The sequence below is a fragment of the Equus caballus genome, chromosome 12 (genome assembly GCF_041296265.1).
Source record: "Equus caballus isolate H_3958 breed thoroughbred chromosome 12, TB-T2T, whole genome shotgun sequence".
Lineage (NCBI taxonomy): Eukaryota > Metazoa > Chordata > Mammalia > Perissodactyla > Equidae > Equus > Equus caballus.
The window spans coordinates 4706265-4718645 of NC_091695.1; positions in this window are offsets into that span (position 1 = coordinate 4706265).

Consider the following 12381-nt stretch of genomic DNA (forward strand, 5'->3'; position numbering starts at 1 on the left):
GTAATACAGATCGTTCTGAAAATTTTGACTAAGGACCCCAATTTTAATTCTATCTGATTTCTATTTTGTACATCTATTAAAAGGTAAAACAAATACAAGTTCACAAAAAATTGGGGGAAAAATTGGGGAAAATGAGATTAACCAAGAAAGAAATCTATTTTTCTCTTTCTTTTGACAAGATTAGCTCTGACACTTAGTGTAAAAAGAAAATGAGAAATCTCTGTTTTATTTTTTAATTTTCTTATTCTCTTCATAGAAAGGCTCAACTATTTTAACAAGTAGTTTATGTTATGGACGGAATGGTAAGCTTAGAAGACATTCTGAATCTACTCCCAAGAATCACTGCCAGTAGATATCCTCCATGAACTCAATCCTATGGACCTGTATGCATTCAAATGTTGCCAATGAGTCATGTTTCTAACAATTCAATAAGCATATGCATGACATTCAGTAGCAGCAAGCTCTTCTGTATCAAATGTCTTTCTTTCTATGAAATTTTCATTACAGTATATAAAATGTCAAAAAAGTGTATATTAGGTGCGTGAAATTTAATGAAACAAAATATTTTGGTAATATTTTAACATGTTGAAATATGTTGGAAGCATATTAAGGTACATTCTTCATTTTTATAAAAAGAATTTAAGGTTTACTCTAATCTTTTGCCAAGAACCAACAAGTAAGTGATATCATTTTTATACTCACACTTTGGAGAGCAAGATATTTGTCAATCTGTGATTAGCAGTGACATTCTGAACTCAAAATGTTTACCAGCCTCAGCTTCATGTTTTTCTCAAGATGGAGGTAGTGATGGCACTTAACCAAAATTCCTGAGCAAATATCGAATGAAGCAGAGGTAATTTCCATTTTTCAGAATCTTTATAACCTCAATTGATTGTAGTTTAAAATGAAGTCAATTTTTTTCAAATAACTGGAACATGATGGGACATTGAAAAAACTGAGCATCCAAGTTATTGTCCAGTGGCAGCTGCTCAGTTATCCATATTCTTAGCCTCTGCTTTGATATCTACTCTTAGAAATAATCATAAGTCATTCAGCCCAAACCCTGTGCTAGGCACTTCATATATCTTCTAATCTTACCACAACCTTGAAAGATGAGTGCTATTAAACTCATTTACTGTCTATTTCTCCTTTTATGTCTGTTAATAATTGCTTTATATATTTAGTGCTCCTATGTTGGGTGCATAGATATTTACAAGCGTTATATTTTCTTCTTAGATTGTTCCCTTTATCATTATGTAGTACCCGTCTTTGTCTTTTATTACAGTTTTTGTTTTAAAGTCTATTTTGTCTGATATAAGTATTGCTACCCTCGCTTTCTTTTCTTTGCTATTTTCATGGAATATCTTTTTTTATCCTTTCACTTTCAGTTTTTGAGTGTCTGTAGATCTGAAGTGTGCCTCTTGTATGCAGCGTATATATGGGTCTTGTTTTTTTATCCAATTGGCCACATTATGGCATTTGATTGGAGCATTTATTCCATTGATATTTAAAGCAGCTTTTGATAAATATGTGTTTATTGCCATTTTGTCACTTTTTTCTTCTGGGTGTTTTGGTAGTTCTTCTCTGTTCCTTTCTTTTTCTCTTGCTCTCTGCCCTTGTGGTTTGATGGCTATCTTTAATAATATGTTTGATTTCTTTTGTCTTACTTTTTTCCTGCTTGTTATAGGTTTCTGATTTGTGGTTACCATGTGGATCCTATTTAATATACTGTGCATGTAACAGTCTATATTGAATAGATCGACTCTTTAGCTTGACCTCTTTCTAAATGCTTTACTTTTTCACTCCCCTCCTACCACATTATATGTTTTTCACATCATATATAGCCTCTTGTTTAGTATGTGTCTATTAATTACCCTCTTATCATTGAAATAGGTAATTATAGTACATTTGTCTTTTAACCTTCATATTAGCTTCACAGGTAGTTGATCTGCTGCCTTTACTATATTTTTACCTTACAAGTGGTTTTATTGCCTGGTCTTTTGTTGTTGTTTTGTTTTTTTTGCTAATTTTTTTTTTTATCTCTATTTGTGGTTATTGCTTTCTCACTTAAATAAGTCCCTTCAGCATTTCTTGCAGAACTGGCTTCTTGGTGATAAACTCATTTAAATTTTTGCTTGTCTGGGACGCTCTTTATCTCTCCTTCCATTCTGAACGACAGCCTTCATGGATAGAGTATTCTTAGCTGTAGGTTTTTTCCTTTTAGCACTTTAAATATGCCATGCCATTCTCTTCTCGCCTGTAGGGTCTCAGCTGAGAAGTCCACTGATAGCCTGATGGGCTTCCTTTTATATGTCACTGTGGCCTTTCTCTTGCTGCTTTTAGGATTCTCTCTTTGTCTTTAATTTTGGACATTTTGATTATAATATGTCTTGGTGTGGGCCTCTTTGGGCTTATCTTGTTTGGAGCTCTCTGTGCTTCCTGAACTTGGATGTCTGTTTCCTTCCTCAGGTTAGGAAAATTTTCCTCTATTATTTCTACAAATAAACTTTCTGCCCCTTTGTCTTTCTCTTCTCCTTCTGGGACCCCTATAATCCAAATGTTAGCACGCTTGATATTGTCCCAGAGTTCACTTACACTGTTCTCATCCCATCTAATTCTTTTTCCTCTTTTCTATTCTGCTTGGGTGATTTCCTCTAGTCTTTCGTCTAGCTTGCTGATCCGTTCTTCTGCTTTCTCTACTCTGCTATTGAGTCCCTCTAGTGAATTTCTCATTTCCAGTATTGTGTTCTTCATTTCTGATTTTTTTTTATATCTTCCAGTTCGTTGCTGATGTGCTCACTGTGTTCATCCATTCTTCTCCGCATATCTGTGAGCATCCTCATGATATTTTGTTTGAACTCTTTGTTGAGTAGGTCGCTAGTTTCTGTTTCACTTAGTCCTTTTCCTGGGGTTTTGTACCATTCCCTTGCTTGGAAAGTATTCCTTTGCCTCCTCATTATGCCTCTTTCTCTGTGCTATTTTCTTTGTATTAGGTGAGTTGGCTATGTCTCCTGATGTTGGAGAAGTGGCCTTATGTACGAGATGCCTTATGAGGCCCAGCAGTGTGCTTCCCTCTCGTCACCAGTCCATAAGAACCAGGAGTGACCCCTTTGTGGGCTATGTGTGTCCTTCTGCTGTGGCAGGGTTGCTCCCACTGCAGGTACACAGAGAGTCTAATCTTTCCTTCCCTGCCCAGCTGTTTGTAAATCCGGTTTGGGGAGCCTCAGCACTGTTGGCTACAAAGTCTATCAGCACTCTCTTATTGCAGTTTTCCTCTTAATTGGGTTGGTACCCAGTGTAGCTGGTTGCTAGGCTCAGGGACATACAGTTGTGAGAGGCCTCAGACCATCAAGGCTGTTGTCAGTTCTCTTGGGAGTGCAGCTGAGTGGGGCTGGCCCTTGGCACGGGGGCATTCAATTGTTTCGGGCTTTGGAAGGTGGGGCTGATCCTTTTTACGGCTGTTCCTCAAGCACAAGTCTTCTGCTGCTGATAAGCCTCACCCCCAACAGGACCACACACATTGTCAACACGGTCCTGGTCCGTGCACCCTTCTCAACCCCCTGGAGCGTACCTGCTGCCACACTGCAGAGGCCCACACCTCTCCACCAATGCCCCCTGGTCCTCACACAGGCCCTGCCCCACAGAGGCAGACACCCTTGCCTGCCTGTAGAGGATCAAGGCACCCAGTCAATGCAGGCTGAAAAGTATCCTGAGGGCTTGCTGTTAGGTGTGGCCAGTCCCTAGGCAGATTGCCTGCCCTGGCTGAACTGGATTAAATCTGTGCTCTAGTGTGCGTGGCAGACCCCTGGGTTAATAGCCCAAGGGATGAACCTCAATGGCCCCCACCTGTGTCCAGCATACCTGGACCAGCTCAGAACAATGGCCCCCACCAATGTATCAGTCTCCAGAGAGGTCCCTCCTCTCACCAAGATGCCCCTAGAGCCCACCAGGTGAGTCTCGTTTCACCAAAGGACTGTCAGTCTTCTCTCTGGTGATTTCAGGCTGCAATAAGTGAGTTTATGCATGGGCCCTTTAAGACCCGGGTCTTTTCGGCTTTTTGCAGATAGCTTTTCTGAGAGTGTCTCCGCAGCAGTCAATAGCCAGCAAAGCCAGACAGTAAGACCCCTGTCTCAGTTGGGCTGAGTCTGAAGATGCTTACAGCAGTATCGCCCCTGCTCCGGACCTCACTCCTCCAGGGAGGGCTGCGTACCTTAGGGTGTCTCCTGCCTGGCCAGCTGAGAAGCTCTGCTGCTCCCAAGGGTGGCTTTTTTCCTCTCCACTGGTAATTACTGCCTCTTCTGCCTTCCTCAGGACTGTCCCTTGTCATGGATGTTCCTATCCAGTTTTCAGTTTTCAATCCAGGGTAATTCTTCCAAAAATTGTTGTAACCTGGTTGTGTTTGTGGGAGGAGATGAGTTCAACGCCTGCTCACACTGCCATCTTGACGAGATCTTCACCCTAATTCTTAATAATAACTAACATTATTAATATAGCAAACACAAATAGAACTTACTATGTTCCATGTATTCTTTCACATATTAACTATTTGAAAACTCTCCTGCTCATCTCAAAATATACCCATTTTACAGAAGATGAAACTGAAGTATAGAGAGTACAAGTAACATGTCATTATTATTTGTCTGTCATCATATATATGTGTATCTTTACCCCTTATACCCACCCCCCAACCCCCTTCCCCTCTGGTAACCATTAATCTGTTCTCTTTGTCTATGTGTTTGTTTACCTTCCATGTATGAGTGCAATCATGAAGTATTTTTGTTTCTCTGTCTGACTTATTTTGTTTAACATAATACCCTCAAGGTCCATCTATGTTGTTGCAAATGGGACGATTTTTATTTTTTATGGCTGAGTAGTATTGCATTGTGTATATATACCACATCTTCTTTATCCATTCTTCAGTAGCTGGGCACTTGGGTTGCTTTCATGTCTTGGCTATGGTGAATGATGCTGCAATGAACATAGTGGTGCATAAGTCCCTTTGAATTGTTGATTTCAAGTTCTTTTGATAAATATCCAGTAGTGGGATAGCTGGCTCATATGGTATTTCTGATAGAACTATTATTAATAGGTAGGACTAAAATGTAGACATTTTGGATGTCAAATTTGTGCTCTTATTACAATACCATGTCTACTCAAACTGGTTCCCTATTGGAGTTCTAAATATACTCCAGGATTCAAACCTTACCCAAGACCCTGGACTTGTAGCCAAAAGACAAAGGGCTTGCTAAGATCCAAGTGTCTGGAATCTGTCTTATTCTACTACCATTAGATTTTGCTCATCTAAGCAGGAAGCCTGAGAATAACTACTGCCAGAATCACATATATACCTGTGAAATCCTTTAGATTCATGTATCCATGGCACTCAAGAGACAATATTTTCAAGCAAGTCAATTCTTTTCAGAACCTCTATCCTTCCCTCCTGAATATCTTACGGTCATACGGTATACTCACCTATAGAGAGAATCAGGATCAATTCTCTTGTTTCTCTGGAGGACTGCAGAAATATAAACCAGAGAGCTATATGTATGCTTCCTCTATTCCTAAGGAAATAAGAAAAAGGAGCCTCTGAATCTGCTTTTAAACATGTGATCCTGCCCAGCAATTTAGAATATGATGTTATAATATCTGATTGGTACACCTTCCTTCTAATTCATTTTTAGTAGTAGACATTTCGACAAACATTTATACTTCTGGATAACTGTCATTTTCTTCCCTCAATTTTTTCTACTAGGAGAACATAAACTAATATCTTATACAGGTCATTATGTTCATTCTCCTCCCAATGACGTATCTGCTCCCAAGCTTTAATAATAGAAAATGGTACCACTAGCTTGAATCTTATGATTTAATAGTGATTAGGTATGCTAATGCATGGAGGGAGGAGCAATATGGGCAATTCACAATAAGAATATGATTGGTTGGGCTTTTATAGGTCCTAGATTTTAGTCCAAAATTTGGATGTCATTTTCCTCATCAACAAAAATGAGTAGGATGAGTGAACTCAATGATTGTTACAGGATTCTGGACAAATCTCCTGAAATTTTTAACCTTCGGTTTCATTCTAATAAAATAGAGATGATGACACTTACCACAGAGAGTTCCTAGGAGGTGTAAATGAGATTTAGTAACCTTCATATAGTGATTATTCTATAAATATGATTCTCTCTTGTTCTTTCAATCCCTTTCTCCAAATTTAATTACTCCTGAGACTAAGAACAGTCAGAAACATTTCACTATGCCTCGTTTCACAAACAGCCCCTCCTTGTAAAATTGCTTGCACTTCATCAGTGAACAGCAAATTAAGAAGATGTCATTTCAGGCAGAAGTGATCTTTGGAGTCTGCAGGACATGGTGGTACACCGAGGCTGGACATTCAATCAGATAGTTTAAAGTTTTCTTCAGCCGGGGGATGAAAGACAAATGAGATAAGATTCCTAAGAGTTATTATCAATGCTTGGACTGGCCACAACAATAGTAAATATCATGGACTTGAGAAAAAAGTATAGAAATTCTGAAATGTGTCTGCTAGATTAATATTGTGGTACCACCAGAGTAACTTTTCTATCCCTAACTGTTTTCATGCTTTCATTTTATGAAAGATTTGATTAGATCAAAAACAGAGCCCCCTTCAACGTGACAACTACAAATAGCATTTCATAAGCCAGAATATCACCAGTGGTGGATAGCACAATGCTAAGGAAGTTTTTCACATGATACTTGGCAATAGTATACTGTCTCCTGCTAATGAGCGTTGTTCGAAATACCCATTTGACTCTGTCCGAAAAGGAAGTACACTTTTAGAATGATCTGCCATGACAGATGTCAGAGAGAGTGATTCTGAAATCCCAAAGTACAGTTACTTAAATACCATGCTACATATAGGAATGTGTTTTTTTAACCAATCCAGGGACATATCTAACTTATGTTGGAAGAATATTCCCCAAGAGTCCTGTGTTTTTGCACAATTTGTGAACAGGGGCATTAATGGACTTTGTTTTATACTATCTTTACAAAGACTGTTTGTATACTGATAAGCCTTGTGGATAAAACGTCTTCCATTGGAGTAAACAGAAGGCATACTGACTTACTATCCAGTATGTGAAACGTAATTTTTCTCTCTCTGTGGAGCACAAGGTAGGCATGCTTACTGACCATTGCATAAGATTCAGATTTCCTATGCTCAGAGTTCCTCTTCAGTACCTCAACCCACTGTATGGGTGTCACCTGGATCTCTTTGTGCTGTCCTGTAGGAACTGGGGCTCAGGGAACCAGGACACGAAAATGCTGACATTCTGTCTAATGCTATTCTCTGAGTTACACTCCTTTGGCTCTGAGCTAGGATTTGCTTGTCTTCTTCTACCAAACGAGAAACTGTGACAGGGTAACTAGTAAGCTGGCAAGATCCTTCACAGTTCTGGACAACTTGTTTATCCAAAGTTAACTGCAGAATGCATGATTTTACAGGAACCTTTAGTTAGCCCAGTTAGGTAGTCTTTCTGGTTGTAGGATTCTGTATTTTCTAAAAGTGCATCCTCAAAGTAGCAAAGAGAAGCATTCATTGCCAGAGATATGATTACACCTCAGATAGGTCATTGTTGTTGTACTTATAAACACTATCTCACAGAGTTAAAGTTAATGGATATTTGCTGCATAGATGATTTTTACTTTTGTGTAATAGCAGCATATTTGTTTTCTTCTGGACTATCAATTCCTTGTGGACAATGAAACTGTCTAAGAATTATTAGTACCTAACAATGAATAGCACATAATAGATTTCTAAGAAAATAGAGTGGATTTAATATGAATTAAAAAAGAAAAATGTGTTTTTCTATCAAAATGTCAACATAAATTAAGAAAAAAAATCAGTAGGTTACTAAAAGGAACTACAGTGTTCTTATAGAAGAGGAGAAAGTTCATTTTTCCAATGATACGTTACGTTCCTAAGAAGTGGTACGGTAGCAGTAGACCTCAAGAGGTCTTTGTGAAAGCTATCTCCTATCTCACATAGTTCTATTTTTAAACGTACAGTAGGTTGAGTTTTAAAAATTATACAGACTTATTAACTGCACCAAGCGACCTAGATATAGAAAACATTCTTCAATCCAGAATGTTTCCTTTTTGCCCTTTCCAATCAATACTGTCTCTGTGGGAAAACAACCATTGTTCTGATTGCAGTCACCATATGTTAGTTTTGCCCATTCTAGAATTTCAGAAAATAGGAATCATCCAATATATAATCTTTGTGTAAAGCTGCATTTGTTCAGCAAAATATCTGTGAGATACATGCTTGTCGTCGCATATGACAACTGTGTGTTTATTTTGTGAATTAGTGCTGTTGGTGATACTGAAGTTTAAATCATTTATATTCTTACTGATTTTTATTTTGTCTCTACTTATTCTAATAATTACAGGTGGAGGGCTGTTGAGCTTTTAGAGTGATGCCATAAATAATTGGTCAACTGTGGTATCATTTAATGGCATGAGAATTTGGGGATAAGGGAGAAAATTTGGTGATAGAATTCAAACAGTGCAGTTCAACTGTGTAAAGTTTGAGATATCAGTGAGACATTTTTGTGAAAATATTCAGTAGTTAGCGGGAGGTTTGAGAAAATAATACATATAAAAGAATTAGTGTAGCTCTTAGAGCATAGTAATTGCTTAATAATTATGAAGTGTTGTAATAACTATATGACTTGAGGATTATTCTTTTTAATTTCTGTCCTTGATTGTGAAAAATAAAGGCCTACGAGACTTTTCACTACTGTCTTGGGAAAACAAAAGCTCTTGACTGTCAATCTCGTCAAATAAGCTTTTAAGAAAACTTGAAAAGAAAACTCTCGAAGGAGAAGAACTGTTACTAAAAATTCTTTTTTAAATGTGTGATTTTATCTTTGAGAGCATCCATTATATTGTGTTTGGATTTATTAGACATCTATAATGAACAGCTACAGAATACATATTCTTTTCAAAGCATGTAGCATATCCCCAAAGCTTTACCATAAAACTAAAATTTTAATAGTTTTAATAGGATTAAAATAATACAGGAATATTAGTTGATGACAATGGTATTGAATAAGAAGTGCTTAGTCTTTGGGATTGTTGAGAATTCTTATTTCTCGAGATTATGCTTTTCACCCTCTCTTGCACCCTAACTCACCTTCTTTTTGTGTTCTTAATGGTATTTCTCATATTTTATAATTATTTTATTTATTTTGCTCTTTAGAACAAGTAACACCAAGAGAATGGTCAGTATAAGCATTTCTGTCTAGATAGAGAAGCATCTGAATTCCACAGGTATAGCGTCTTGGATTGCAAGTCCTAAAACCTCAGAGTGGAAATGTGTGTATGAAATGGAGTGGGATGAAGATCAAAGCTGTGAGAAGATGTGGTTCTATATAAACCAGCCATGTAGCCATTGAACCTACCCATGGTGAGGACAGAATGGGGAGTGTAGGAGAATATTAGGAGTCCAGTAGGAACACTTTTAGTGAATGAAAGTTAATGGTCTCAGATGATGTCCCTACAGAGAATGGGTGAGGACATAAGCTTCAGATGAGCACAGCGTTTAAAAATGTGGAATCAGAATGTTTTGGAAATAGTATTGGAAAGTGACAGAGATAGTGCAAAAAGTGTTGTGGACTTCCTCAGTCCGTAGGAGGGCAGCGAGGTGCTGGAGGATATAGATCTGTGAATGAAATAAGTTAGTCTTTGACTCTCTCTAACTGACCTCGATCTGCAGAACGTATCCTTTCCATTTTTCGAATGAGAGAGGACTTCACCTCTTCATCATTAGTATTATTTGGCAAGTTGTTAGATTTTGTAGGAGCAAGAGTTCTTCCAAATCCAAAGTGGGAAAAGTTACGTAAAAGTCATTAGAATAAATACAATTATTTTTCTTATTCTATTCCATTCCACAAAGTATATGGGAAACTAAAAGAATCAGAACCCCAAAGCCTATAAGGCTGAGCCTTGCTGTCAGGTTTATTCCAATGAATCATTTATTAAGCGACTCTGAAATCCCTGCTGGACTGCTTCTCTGGCTTCCTTTTCATTGATATAAAGGAAATAATGCAAGCTGCCTCTCTCATGAAAACTACTTTTTTCCTGAAAAAAATATTAAAAGCGTGAAGGATGTAAAATGTGTGTTTGTTCTGAAAGTGACAACATGTAATCACTGTTGGTTCTCAATTAAAAATTCATATATCTGGGTTGTTCTTCAGAGCAATTGAATATCAGTCTCTGAATTGGGGCCAGAAATCTGGATTTTAAGACTTGCCTTTGCATCTGTTGTGGACCCAATTCTTTAGAAGCACAAACTACTTCTAGAGATATTCACAGTAATTTGCTCATTTTAACATCACTTGGCTTATCCCTCAAATGCTATCAGAGATTAGTTTTCTTTTACATTTAATTTAACATCTGATTAATGCATAAGTAAAATTTTCCAACTTCATTGCAGAAAAATATATTTCATGATACAGTTCAGTTAGTAAGTTAATGATTCATGAATTAAATGATTTATAGCACATGAATCATAATGATAATATGTTTGGCTTTATGGTTGAAACCATTCTCTATTCTTTGAATCCTTCAATGGAGGGTAGGACATATTTTGTCAGAAAGTATCTGATAGAGAAATAATTAAAAGAAAGTTTTCTCTCCCATCAGAAAAAAAAAAAAAGCGGGAGGAATTGTGAAGAACAGTGATAAAATCCAATAGACAGAGATAAGTAAATTCTAGGTTTATTTGGGTAGATATTACCAAATTCCTGCTACATTTATGAAGCCAAAGACAATGAAATATTTTCTTTTGAACCAGCTTTCCTCACACTATGCATTCTCTAAGCGAAAAGAAATTTGATGCTAGATAAGAAAAAATATTTGCAAATAATATTTCTGTTAATGATGTCCATGGAGTATTGAAAATGTCTGAGACACTGAAATATATGGTTGCTATTCTTAGTCTCAATCTATATTTTACAGATTGATGACCTTAATATTTGAAAGAGGCAAAATTCTAATTTGGTTTTGCATTCACTTCATGTTTGTGAGCATCTCAAGGAGGAAACAGTGACTCAAAGAACACAACCTGTTAAGAACAAGTCAAACAAATCATTCTTGATACTGATAATGAGTAGGTCAACTAGACAAATAAAACAGACAAAATATAGCTGGAGTCCAGCAACATTTATGCATCAATTTACTCTGGCAAAATTGTAGAAATTTGGGGAAGACAAAAAGTGGATTAGATACATATTTAGCTGACAAATCTCAGTAACACAACTGTGCCCATGTAATTAATTTGTACCAACAGATTTGGAGTTCTTCACTGACGTATTGTCACTTACTTCCTAATAAATTATTTTTAATTAACTTAGGTGAACATAGAAACTGGATTTTTACACAAGAAATTGTAAAGAGTATATTGTACTGTATATTCAAGATCTAAAATAAATTTGATGTGTTGGAAATGGGCTAACTTTAACAAGGTGATGTATTAGTTTTCTCATTATTACTGTATAACAATTTTCCCCACATGGTAGTGGCTCAAAACAGCACACACTTATTTTCTCGCACATCATTTGAGTTAGGAGTTCAGGGTGTAGTTTCATCATTTGTTTCAGGACATGGTTGCCAGACATTTGCAAGTCACCAGCTAAATTTGAAGTTCAAATAAACGAATTTTGTTTTAGTATGTTTGTCTGAAATATTTTATGGACATACTTATAAGAAAATTATTCATTGTTTCTTTGAACTCAAATTTAACTGGGCCTCTTGCTTTTGGTTTCTTTCTTTCTTATTTTCTGCCTTTGGCAATCCTGCTTCAGCTTCTGTCACACTATTGCAATCGAGGCATCAGCCAGTGATAAGGTTTCATGTGGAAGTTCAACTTTCAAGGTCTACTTCTAAGCTCATGTGGTTGCTGGCAAAATTCAGTTCACTAAAGAATTTTGGACTAAGGCTCTCACTTCTTCACTAGCTGTTGACCATAGGTCACCCTCAATTTCTTTGCTAGGGGTGCTCCAAACAACTACACAATTTCACAAGGGATCTTCGAAGATTGGAAAAATATGGAGTTTATATTCCAATGGTTACTTTAAGATGTTTCAATAGTATTATTTGGCCACAACAGAAGTGATAGCCTTTCTTTACTCTTTTCTCAATAGGCCACAACCATGATATTGTGTTCTGCTCTAAACGCTGTGTTTTTAAGGAGTATCAATAAACTGGAAATAGACAGATTGGTAAGGAAGCTTTAGAATATATGATTTCTTATTGGAAATAGTGGAATTCTTTAGTAGGATTCCCTAAGGGTAGAAGTCTCAGAGGTGACACAAATATTTTCAACTTTTTAATAGG